Below are 12,972 nucleotides of genomic sequence, written 5' to 3'. Positions count from 1 at the left end.
AAATCCCCTTAAGATGCATGAAGACACCTGACAGACATGTTTACATATGTAGGGGAAGATTTATATATGTGTAATACAGAAATATATTGCACTATTGTATCATAATGTACTGTTATTATACTGTCACATTACATGGTATAATAACTGATTATACTGTATCAAAATTTAACAATTTTTATATCATATATAGTATATAACAGTTTTTTTCCCTAAAATGTGTAAATAGTTTGCTAATAGAATATATTCTTTCTCAAATAACACTAAAATTGTATTTTATTGGTTTTAGATAGTAAGATAATGTGAACTAAGATAACATTTTTGCATAATTTTGGGATATTTCTTAAAGTTTTATTCACTCTGCTCATCCCTGGTCTGAAACAAAGTTGATTTTCTGTAGTTTTCATGGATTTGTCCCCTCTGATTGAAAAGCAGCACACCTTGTGTGTTTGATAATTCTGTTTATTTTCAATATACATTTCATTTGAAAAATATAAATTCTAAAATAAACCATTTCACTTGTTCTAAAAAGTCACAAAAAGTTAATTCAAAATGTATCAGTATTTCATACACTAAAATTAACTTTTAGTTTCTCATTTTATGTTATAGATTTTTGTCCAACATGCTTATACAAGACTTAAACTAGCAACTCCCCGAATAATATGTCCCAGACATAAGTCACACTTGTTTCCACTCTTTGCTGTTCATGGCTAAAACACTGATGTCGAGAACAGAGTATAAATTACACCATTATTTCTGCTGATGTGTTGATATCTGAAACAATCAAACCAACAAAAAAACAAAAAAAGAAACAAATTAAACACAATGACCATGATGGTAAAAAGTAACTTGTTGCATTTTGGTGTGTGCCAACATGCCTCTATGTACATGATTTACAAAGGAAGAAGGCGGCTCATAGATCACACAGAGACTCAGTTTGTCTATAGTGGTGCTGAGGAGAGTGGAAGACTTTCACATCAAACCTGCTCCTGGACTTAAAGACCAGCTCACAAACATCAGCTCTGACAGTGCATCAGTCTTTACAATCCAGGGGAGAACATGCACGAGTGTGCTCTTTAGAAACAAGGTGAGGATACTGGAACGCCACACAGTGCCCAAGTAGCCATTTTGGCATCTAGTACTGTAGATAATACTGGCCGATTTAAGTGGATCCTCCCTACAGCGACCTCACAGGCTGAACTCCCTCTGTGTGTGACTGTGTGGCTGGGGGAAAAATGGAGTAAATTTGGAGGAGAGCTGTACAGCATCTTCTGCCTCGTGTTTGCAGATTGAGATTAGATCTGAGGATGTTTTGTTTTATAATACAGGGAAGAAAAAAAACAGGTGATCCCATTTTCACATTCGATTCAATTCCAACAGCAATTGAGACAGCAAAGAAACACGATTGCTGCTGACTGAAGGAGTGAAGCCGGCCCGTTCCAAGGAGCTTACTTGGATTTGATTCCCTTCTCATAATCCCTATAGTCAAATCATTATCACATGAATTTCAGTCCAGATCATTCTCTTATAAGCCACTTAGGTAAAGTGTTTTGTGCAGCACAAGCAATTAAATGATATGCATTTCTAGAAGAGTTTAAGTTTGGCTGAGGAAAGTCAGATGATTATGAAACTCAGGACTGTTTTCTACCCATGGAAGCAAATTGAAGGACACAAGAAAGAAAACAGGTTACCAACACATGCACAACACAATCATTAAAAACAAAAAACAACAAAAGAAATGTATGATTTCAGTTTAACAAGTAACAAAAGCTTTGAAGTGAACATGTGAAAGAAAGATTCACAAATTGTTTAATAGAAAGAGTACAAGGTGTTGCAATAAAAATTGCATCAAAAAAGTGATAAAAATGTTTATCTCGCAACCAAAACAAAACAAATGCATCGTTAATTAACTGTTAATTAACTTAACCATTTCATTTCATAGGTGTACTGTATCTCTATTTTGCACATATTTCTTCCATAAGCCTTAATACAATTAATCTCTTGAATCATTTCAACTAAAAGTACTCTACAAGAAGAGGCCAGAAAGAAAAGTAACGATATCAAAACCCCATGCTGCCTCAAAAATCAACATGTTGAATTTTTTTTTTTTTTATAATAAGCTTTGAATCTAGAACGAGAGGTAGAGCTATGAAAAGAAATTATTATTTTCCTGCTACAGGAAAATGTCATTAGAATAATTCAATTGATATAAAAATTCAGAGAGATGATACATATACATATATATATATATATATAAAAAGAGCAGGGAGGACACTCCATGCATGGTCAGAAAGAGCTGCAGCATTTACTATTAATCAGCGATATGTGGGAGGAATTGCATAGAAGAGTAGTAAGGAATTACATTTATCAGTGTTTGAGTAAGTCAGACACAAAGATCATCTAGAGTGGAATCATGAGGAAACACTACGGAAAAATCAGCGGGGGGAAAAAAAACAGTAGACTACTCCTAAAATGGCTTCCTTCATAGAAAAAAGTTTTCTTCAGTGTCTCTATTCGTTCTTCTTTTATTTGTGCATTCCCTTTTTTTTTCGTACCACTTATTCAGAACAAAGTCTTGTGATCATGGAATGGATTTTAGAAAGAGTATTTAAAAAAAAAAAAAAAAGACAGGAAAAAAAGAGAGAGCTTTGTTTTGGGTGCTTCAGGATGCGGGTCAGCTCTCTACAGAGACGTTTCAGACCCTCTGCTCTTCCAGTAGAATGAATTGTTGTCGTCGTCTGGGTCCATGTCTATTCTAATCTGAGGCACAGACTTCAGCGGACTCAGCTCAGGGCTGGAAGACAGAGGAGATCGACTGTTACCACATTTGCACAGACACAGTTGTACATCTTATACGATAGCGTTTTAGGGCCATGTTAAAAAATATATATACATATATATAAAAAATCTAATATTTCGAGAAAAAAGTCATGTTTTGAGGAAAAAACATTCACAATATTATGAGAATGAAGTCGTAATTTTGAGAAAAAAGTCACAATATTTCGAGAATAAAGTCATATTTCAAGAATAAATTATCAGCAGTAAAAGAGAAGAGGAGCAGTTCACTTTGTTGTTTAAAGAGGAATTTACAGTATGTTCAGTTATGATTACTTTGCTCAATTGCAAAAGTAGTAGGGCTTTTATTTTGAAAAGAAAACGCCCTTCGGCGACCAAACCAGAAATTAAAGTGTGGCTAGTTTCACAGTACTGAGCTGGTGGCAGCTCAATCCCTTATATTTCGACTTTTTTTTCTAAATATTATGACTTCATTCTCAAAATATTCAGACTATATTCTTGTAATATTATGACTTTTTTCTCAATCTTAGTATTTTATTTTTCTTACAGTGGCCCTAAAACGGCGTCATACACAAGCAAACTTTCGGGTAGGGTAATATTTCCTCAGAAAGCGTCAGGACAAAATTGATATTGATGAAGCTCACAAAGAGATTTTGTGAAGAATACTTGGAACATATAATATTCCTATCGTCAAAATGTCAGGACACATCTTTTTGACTCCTGTTGTGCATCAAAGCGTTCAAATGGAAACAGGCAAAATTTTAATCATAATGAGACTTTAACACCTCTCTAATGAGACTAAATGTTCCTCTGTGTCCAATATGAAACTTTAGGGCTCTGGTAGTATTGTTGAGTTGGATTTTCTCAAACAATAGATGAGAAAAGCCAATAGTCACGAAAATCGGGACATAGTCACTTCCTCAGCTCCAGTGGCCTTTGTGTTTTTTGTATAAGTTCAAATGAAATCAAACTTTTTCTTTATAGCGATACCAAAAACATGCAAATTAGACATTCATATACGTCCTGAAACTGCAGAAAAGACTATGGCATAATGTTAGTAATATTAGTATCAATGAGTCTGTCTATTGAGTCTGTCTGTTTAGAAATGAACTGATTTATCCTGCATCTCTACAGCATTAGATTGGAGTTTTAACTGTACAAACATTTCTCTTCTTTAAACAGTGAGGCTGCTAGCCACAAGCACACAATTATAAATATAGCTTATGGCCAGTTGATGCATTATGAATGTTGTGAATCATTCCGGTGTATCTCACACAGTGCCTACGCATGTATTTTAACAAGTCAGTAAGTTGGAGCGTGCTTATGAATGTGTTAGAGATTGGTTATGAATGTGTGTGTGTGTGTGTTTGTATCGGAGGATTGTATTCTGGTTCCTCAAGGCACCGCAGGAATACTATCAGTCGTCAGGGTCTGGTGGTATGTGAGGTCAATCTGAGCACAAAGCAATTTGGCTGTAGTCTTATTGGGACAGGATTAGTCGCAGAGAGGGAGGCAGGGTGATGTCATCATTACCGGAGCATGGACGCAATGTTTGCCCTGTCCGAGTCCGCTATGACAGAGACTCTCAGGGTCATGCCCCCACACCAGGGAGAAGTCCTGCCTCTTTTATCTGTGGTCATTTCTACTGTAAACCTAACATCAGGTGAAACGTTTTCAATCCGAATTGACATGAATTAGTATTTTGTTCTATTATATTGGCATTTGATGCAAGAAAAGGTGTTTTTATCTGTTTTTTTCATCTGCATGGAGGAACTCAAAAGATTTAGATTCTGTCTATCAACATCAAGTAGGTCTATAATTCAAAGAAAATAAAACTGATCAGAAGAAAATGATCAAAAGCACTGAAGCAGCTATAGGTTTATATAGCCTACAATATCATATGTGACAGTTTTGTTTAAAGTAATGTTTTTAAAGCCAATCAACAAAGTTATGTGAACCAACACCAACTAGCTGCTCCGATCTCTGCAATCTGGAGACCAAATTACAAAGATTTCTTATCCTTGCAAGTTGGTCATTGACATCAGAGACGTTATGTGACCACAGCTGCTTTTCACACATTGTCCTGAACACTAATCCTGTCCGAATTGGGACTCTCGTCAGCGTTATTGCTTCAGTCGTAGAACAGATGGGGTAATACAGAAACAATATCTGACCCTGTATGTACAGTGTGACCCATCTATCCTGGTCATCATGAGAGGCTGTGATGTAGTAAAATAATCTCTTCTTGTGCACAATAATGATTGCTCCCAATATGGACCCAGAGAAGGCAGACAACAAGGGTTGTTCTGCCTCTTAAGACTGATTGTCTACACTAAAGCTCATATCAATGTTGTTTTAAACCAAATCTCTCTTAATTCAGACAGACAGATATGTGCTGTATGAACCAGAGCATGTTTTTATCACACAACCTCACGTAGCCTTGATCTAGAATCAGTGACAAGCTCTTCTCAGCCACTTGGGCTCGGCCAGTTCTAGGCCATCACTGCTCTCACATCCAGGTTAAATAAGAGCACAGGTCGTTCTTTAATTTTGACTGCTGAACTGAACTCTATCTGTTTTCTAGTTGCTTATTTGAGCTTCTGGTCTTGATCTCTTATTGGCTCTCTTGACTGGCTTTGCTCAATCTAAGTCTGGGTGACCTTACTTTTAGCATATCTACAGTGAGTGGATGATTGTTTTGTGTCTTGCTCCTTTTGTCTGAATTAAATGTACATTTTGCATCTTCATTGCCAGGAGATCAAGTTATGATTAAAGGATAAGAGCAATCTAAAAATAGCTCAATGCAGTTTGGGACACTGCGGACGATATACAAACTTTATATATATACTACTTTGATGAACATAATTTCAAGCAATGAGTATATTTTTTAAGGTTTGAGCATACAGCCCATGCAGTGTGTATGAACACAAAGGTTTGAAATAATCTCATTGGCCGAGTTAAACCTCAATGGGCGGAGCCAAAGAACCAACATTTTTCTGTCTAACATTAGACTGCAGCCCAGTGAAAAAGGCAAGAGGCAAGACAATCTATCCATACTAAGTTATCTAGGTCAGTGTTTCTCACCGTGGGGTCCGGGGACCACCAGGGGTCCTTGAGGGGGTTCTAGGGGGTCCCCAGCAAATTGTTAAACCTCACTATTATTTAATTTACAAGTTAACACAGTTAGAGAATGTAGAAGAATGACTGTTTTGATCATAGATTCTCTGTTATCTCTCTACCTGCAATACAGCTAGTCATGGAATTCTTCAAAATGATATAACTATAAAAATATTCTCAGATTTGGATCCGAGAGACAAAATCTCATCAAATGGGGTCCATGGCCCTAATGTGGACTAAATTAGGGGTCCTTGATATGAAAAAGGTTGAGAATCACTGATCTAGGTTAACGTTAGCTAGTTAGCCTAGCTGACCTTCCAAGTTCAAACTAGCCATACTAGCCTATAGCTGTCTAGGTATGCTAGTTAGCTAGCTGCTGCCTTCATGGTCATGGTCATGAATGAATGAAAATTTATATTTTTATTTACATTTTGACCAGAGTTCCTTCTTTCCCATTCAAGTTTGCCAGTTAGCTACTTGCGCTCCAAAAAACAACTGCTTCTTTGGCTCCGCCCATTTAGGTTTAACTCAGTAAGATTATTTCTGCCTCTGAGAGATGTTTGTATAACTGAACCTGTAATCTGCACATACACCTGCTTGCACATACTCCTTCCCCATCCCCACACACACCAACACAAGCCAAACACACCTCAAGCCAAGCCTAAGCCAAGCCTCACCTGGACAAGCAGTTGGCCTTGTAGAAGCGGAGCTGCTCAGCACGATGTGTGGTGTTCGAGGAATGATGGGGACTTCTCTCCTGCAGAGGGAGAAACAGACCTTACTGTCCAGTCATTAGTCTACATGTAGACAAGCTAATACGCCCTGTCTGATGCATGCTTCAAAGTTTTACATCCATCTACACCAGTGGTTCTTCACCATGTGACATGGAGGTCCAATCTGCAGGATTTCATCAGGTTTTTCTCTTGGGCTTCCATGGTAAATGGATGAGAACCACTGGTCTAGACTCCTCCTCACCATCCTCAAGTCATCACCAAATTTCACATAAATGCTTCTGAAAAATCTTAGTCCTAATGCACTGATCAACTTTTATTCAACCTAACAAAAAATGTGTTATTTAGTAGAGCTACCTGCTGTAGCGTAGCATAACATCAAATATCAGCCTCTCTAGTTTAAGTGTTGTGCTATCATTCCCAGTCAAAGGTGCTAACTTTCCCAGCAAGCATTTGACAGACAGGACAAACAAGCACAAAATGTTCACAACATCTTATTTTGGCACAATAAGAATTCATATTAAAACAGCTTTGGAAACTGTTTTGAACTGATATCAGACAGATGTCCATCAATGCAGGCAGCAGTGATGGACGACATCGTCTCAACTTTGATTTTGGTGGAATAAACATCTACTCAATGTCAAAATGTTTGCTGGGTTGGAAAAATCAGACAGTTTTGTTTAATTACCATTACAGAAGTGAATAACCGGTGTCAAAACCTAGTTAAATAGCTTCATAACAAAATGCTAAGGCAACTTTTTACTTATTTATTATTTGAGTAGATGCCAAGTAAGAGTTAGTTAAATTAGTCGCTAATTAATAGCTCTACCTAAATCCACTAATTGGTTTCAAGGCAGTCAACAGTACAGTATTATCCATATGTAACACTTGCATAACAGCCATTCATCTGTTAACTGTTTTTACAGTAACATAGTAAAATGACCAAAAATAGATGTAGGTGTACTATTTATGAATAATACAAACACACTTTTTCATATAAAACTGATATCTGTATGCAATACACAAACAAGCTCAACAAGCAATGTCGATATTTCTCAGAGATGAGGATGAAATATCACAAAACCCCTTAGAAACATCCATGACAGTTTGTTGTGACAGCACAACAAACACTGCAGGTAAGTTTACAACGTTAACAACAAGAAAGGTTATATCAAGTCAGCAAGAAATCAAAAAGGTAAATGATTAATTCAAATGCAGATTTGAAAGACGGCACGGGCCTGGTATGAAGAAAAGAGAGAAAATCTGAGAGAGAGAAAATCAAAAAACTTGTTAATATCATGCAGTGAGTGAGTGAGAAACAGGCAATGACAATCTCCTCTTAGTGAAAGACAAAAGTCACCAGAGGCTGAGAGAGGCAGCAGAGCAGGAGCAAGGCAAGAGGAAGAGGAAGAGGATGAGGAGGAGGAGGAGGATTAAGAGGTCAAGGGTCTCTCCTCCAGCGTTGCAGGTGGTTTTTTTGGGTCTACTCACTGTCACAGGCCTTATCACCTAAGAAGGGCTCTTGCTCCATCATGTCCATGGGGATTTTAATGCTGGGAACATTCTCATTGTAAGGGTAGTCAGACTGTTGGAGAGACAGCAAAGGAAACACACATCCTGAAATGGGACTTGGGGTGTAGGTGAGTTATTATGAACGCAGCGTCAAGCGCACATTAACCCTAACCCTGAAGGAAAAATCCACCTTAAAACACTTAACACACCGTTAAAAGAAAACCTATTGGCGATGTAACTTGCATTTCTTGGCCCATTTTGTTGTTTGCTGGTGGTATATTTTCGTTATTTCTGCGGATAATTGGCCAAACATAAACTTAACTTATTTCCAGCACAGCTACAATGGAGTTAGATAGCAAAAAAAAATTCTGAACTATCTACAACATCAAGAGTAAACGTCTTTGGTGTCAGTCCCTCAGAATCAAAGAGCGAGGGCTTCTTTCTAGATTCGCCATTTTGCACCAAGAGACGTTCAACAGTCATACAGGGAGAAATCCTGGGAGACCAATTTCTCCAAAGACAGTAGCAAGACATGTTGCAGTTATAATCATAATCACTGAAACGCAGAAACAGTGGCTGTGACCTTTCTATTTAATATCTGGGTTCGGTTTCTGTGTTTATCCAAGGCTATGGCGTGAGGGAATTATGTCACATCCTATGTATTTTGAAATTGTCTCATCTATACTCCTTCGGGAACTGATGTACAGCTGCTAAAAATGAAGGAAAGGCCGTGCCACAGCTTGGGAAATCAGCTGTGAGGAGGAAATAGACGTCTGCAGGCCTGTTTTGGGTCAGCATCCCACGGTAAAGGAAGAAAACCCGGCAGCTGAGAGCAGGGATGGAGGCTGACTCACGGATTGACGACAAGGTTACAGACTTTGGTATCATGTAAAGAAACATTAGAAGAAACTGACATGGCGGCAGCTCAAGAAAAGAGGCTCTGTGACTCGAGGACTTGAGGAGATCAAGCCGGCATTCAACTGTCCTCAGAAGTAAGTCAAGTGGACCGGGTGAAGTCCGGTGGCAGGATGCAAACTGAGCAGAATGTCAGAGCTGCTGTCGATGGAGTTACAGTATGTGAGCTGAGATGCTGAGTCAGGGGGGATTTGGTCTGATCAGTGGCAAGAGCAGATGTAGAGGGGACAAGGTTATTATCGTTTACGAAAACTAACGAAATAACAAAAACTAGGTGTGAAAAAACATTTTCGTTAACTGAAATAAAAATAAAAACGAGGCTTTACAAAAAAACGATAACTAACTGAAACTGTATTGTGTGTTTACAAAACTAACTAAAATAAACTAAAATTATAGAGAAAATGTCTTTAGTTTCCGTCTTTGTCAATTTATTTCATACATAAGCCTAGTATTTTGGGTGGATATGAAATCTATCTTCCAATTTTTTTTTTTTCAAATTTTTTTCACCTTCTTGAATCTCACCCCTGACAAATACCCCATATTACAAAAAAAGACTAAAAAAACTAACACTGAAACTAATAAAAATTAAACTAAAACTAAGCATTTTCAAAAAATAAAACCTAAACTAAACTAGCAAAGCCGCTTTACAAACAAATTAAAACTAAACTGAAATTGAAAACAAAAAGTCAAAACGAAATAAAAATAAAAAATGAATGAAATGAAAAATGCAAAACTATAATAACCTTGAGAGAGGAATTTACTACTGAGGTTCATTGAGGTTTCGCGTTTAATTCAATGAAACATCTACGATCGGAGGCCCGCTTTCGATTTCAGTGTTTCCCATCTCATGAGTCCATCTTTCTGTCTCACCTCTCATCTTTCTGCCTCCGCCAACTTTCCATAGGCTGAGCTGACAATGACAGACTGATTGTGCTGTGCATAAATTGGGACCAAGTCGATTTAACAAATAAACATTATGCTGCTTTCAGGTGCATGGACGATATAAACAGGGGGTAAATGTGACAGGGAAAGTCGGGATTTTCTAGTTGCTGAGACATTTATGGGCAGAGAGGACAACTGATGCTAAAAGTGATATTATATAGATATTATATTTTTAGTTAAAAGGCATCACCCCATATATACAACCCCAACTTCATTTTCAAGATTCTAAAAAAATTGGTGATATCTCTTGGTGATACTTTTTTGTATCCCAGTCTGCCACTGCCTGTTTCATACCCACACTCACCACTTTCTCCTCATCACATGTGTAAAGTTTCTGTATAGCTGCTTGTTGGAGGTTTTGCCATAAAGGATTAACACTTGATTCCCTGTGTAGAGTGAAACTGCGATGATGAAACCCTTACATCCTCAACGTCGCTGTCTATGCTGCTCCGCTTCTTGTTCTTCTTCTTATCGTCCTCTTTCTTCTTCTTGTCCTTCTCTGGGATAACGTCGTCCAGGAAGCCGAGCTCGTGCTGGGAGAACATGTAGTCCATGGCCTTTCTGACAGCTACCAGAGCAAGGATCTGAAACCAGCACAGCAAAACCATTTGAGTGGACAAAGAGGGATTATTATTTGTTGAATAGGTGCAATCTAAGAAATCCAGTCTGGTCTTCAAAGGCCTTGCACTGGAACTAGAGTTCATCTGGGTCATGAACTCTTTGAACTCTATCTGCAATGGACATTTTTTTTTTTAGATTATGTTCTGGTGTTTCTGCAATATGTTGGAGGAAGGCAGGAAATTTAGAGGCAGAGGTTATGAGATGCCACATCTCTCCTGAGCCAGACTTTTAACACACAACATCACAAATACACTGCAAGAGTTTTAGTCTGCTGAGTCACAAAAGAGAGATACCATATGAACATCTTAACAAGTAGAAGATTAGTGAACCCTGACGTCATGATGCAGATTTCTACTGGGGAAAAACAATAACATCAGAAATTATGCTAAATATATACTGAATTACAATATGTAGCCTAATAATATAAAATGTTTTTTTAAGTACTTCAAATGCAACAAAATTGATAAATGTAGCTCACCAATTTGATAAATATCAGTAATATTTATGTACAGGTCACCTTTCAAATCTGCCCTACAATTGAAGTTGATTCCATTACATTACGGTTCACACCAGTGAGTGAACAAGCCTTCCCTTCAGCACCCTCCCTGCCACAATAACACAATACAAAGTACAATTCAAAGCACAATAAGACTCCTGATAAAGTCTGTGTCTGCATTACTGTGACCATAAATGACCCTGAACTATAAATATGTAAAACACCATAACAGCCATCATTAGTTTATCCCTCATATAAGCAATTCTCGGAGTACAAACGATAAGCTTTAACAACATATCAATATGGGAAAGCGCAGTCATAATTTATAGAGCCCAATCTTGTCAAGCTGACTTATTAGTGCCGGCTTTATCTGTGGCTTGGAGCCAGCTGTTCACACTCAACACTGACAAGCTGCACTCCATTTTTCCACACTGAACTTAATTTGCAGGAAGGAATTTCATTAGTCTGGGCTTCAATGAAGAGTTTTAGCATCTAAATGCTGCTTCAGAGGCTTTCCATCCAGCCAAAGAAGAAAAACACTGAATATTTGTAATTTTGGGTGGCATAAAAATTGTGAAATTTAAAGGTATTAATTATATATCAAATATTGGCTATTGTATTTGTCTTGAAAAACCCATATCGATAATAATAATAACAATACACTTTATTTGAATACTGCTTTAGATACTCAAAGACACTTTACATTAAATAGTATGAGTATAAATAAAAACACAAATACACTGCAAGTCACAGGGAAACAGGGAAACAGCAAATATCAGTCAAACTTTAGATGTCCTTACCATAACAGGGAATATGATGGCAGCCACAGTGGACTTGAGGATCCAGAGCAGCGCCAGCAGAGGATCTGGATGAAGGTGAAGAGGTGGACCTTCCTCAGGGGAACGTGCCGCAGGTAGACCAGGTCAGGCTGGTGCTTCGCTGGCATCAGGAGCAGCTTGAGACGATCCATAACCTACAGAGAGAGAGAGAGAGAGAGAGAGAGAGAGAGAGAGAGAGAGAGAGAGAGAGAGAGAGAGAGAGAAGAGAGAGAGAGAGAGAGAGAGAGAGAGAGAGAGAGAGAGAGAGAGAGAGAGAGAGAGAGAGAGAAGAGAGAGAGAGAGAGAGAGAGAGAGAGAGAGAGAGAGAGAGAGAGAGAGGAGAGAGAGAGACAGACAGACAGACAGACAGAAAGAGTTTAATATAAAATCTGACACCGTTGTATACGAAGTGTGTACAGGACCTTGAAAACGTATCATCATGTTACACTTTATGTTTACCAGTTTTCCCCATGAATTTAGGAAAAGTCATTGAGTATCAAGCTGAAAAAATAATGTTAATCATGTTTTTAGAGACGTTAAATGTCGAATGGGGTCAAATTGACTCCAAACATGATAGGAGGGTTAAAGCAACCTAAGGCGTGGCAACCATTCACCAACACTGACACAGTGTCCACCTCTTTTCTAGCTAGCAGTGCCAACCAGATGCCTGTGGGAAGCACTTATCATTTCTCCATTACTTTGCTCCATGCAGGTTGAATAAAGCACAGTGTTCATTTGCTATAAGTTATAATATTTTCAACTTAACATGCTCAGCAATCTGAGCATGAGGATCTGTAAATGAAGGTTCCCAGTGGTTTTATTCTTTAGAAATGTATCCAGTTTGGCTGAAAATACCCTTAATCTGAAGCTGAAAAATCTGTTCTTTACGTTCATTGTTATTGCATCAATTCCTGCCCAATGTACAGTAAAAGCTAAAACAGGTAGTGTTAGTCAAATACTTGTAGGATCTCACTGTGTAAGTGTCTTGTGCAGTTTTCGGTAAGTATTAGGTCTTTGGAAAAGTAAG

At 38.0% G+C, this 12,972-nt stretch overlaps 1 pseudogene; it reads right to left on the bottom strand.

Annotated features, from left to right (window-relative positions):
* Window positions 1–448: 448 nt before the first annotated feature.
* Window positions 449–12,097, bottom strand: LOC139640805 (electrogenic sodium bicarbonate cotransporter 1-like; annotated as a pseudogene).
* Between the last annotated feature and the right edge of the window lie 875 nt (window positions 12,098–12,972).

The sequence above is a fragment of the Centroberyx affinis genome, unplaced genomic scaffold, assembly GCF_046629955.1.
Source record: "Centroberyx affinis isolate AG114_WGS23_722 - 3 ecotype Tasmania unplaced genomic scaffold, CSIRO-AGI_Caff_v1 ptg010784l_1, whole genome shotgun sequence".
Taxonomy (NCBI): Eukaryota; Metazoa; Chordata; class Actinopteri; order Beryciformes; family Berycidae; genus Centroberyx; species Centroberyx affinis.
The sequence above is the reverse complement of the archived record's forward strand: the minus strand, read 5'-3'. Positions and strand labels throughout refer to the sequence as shown.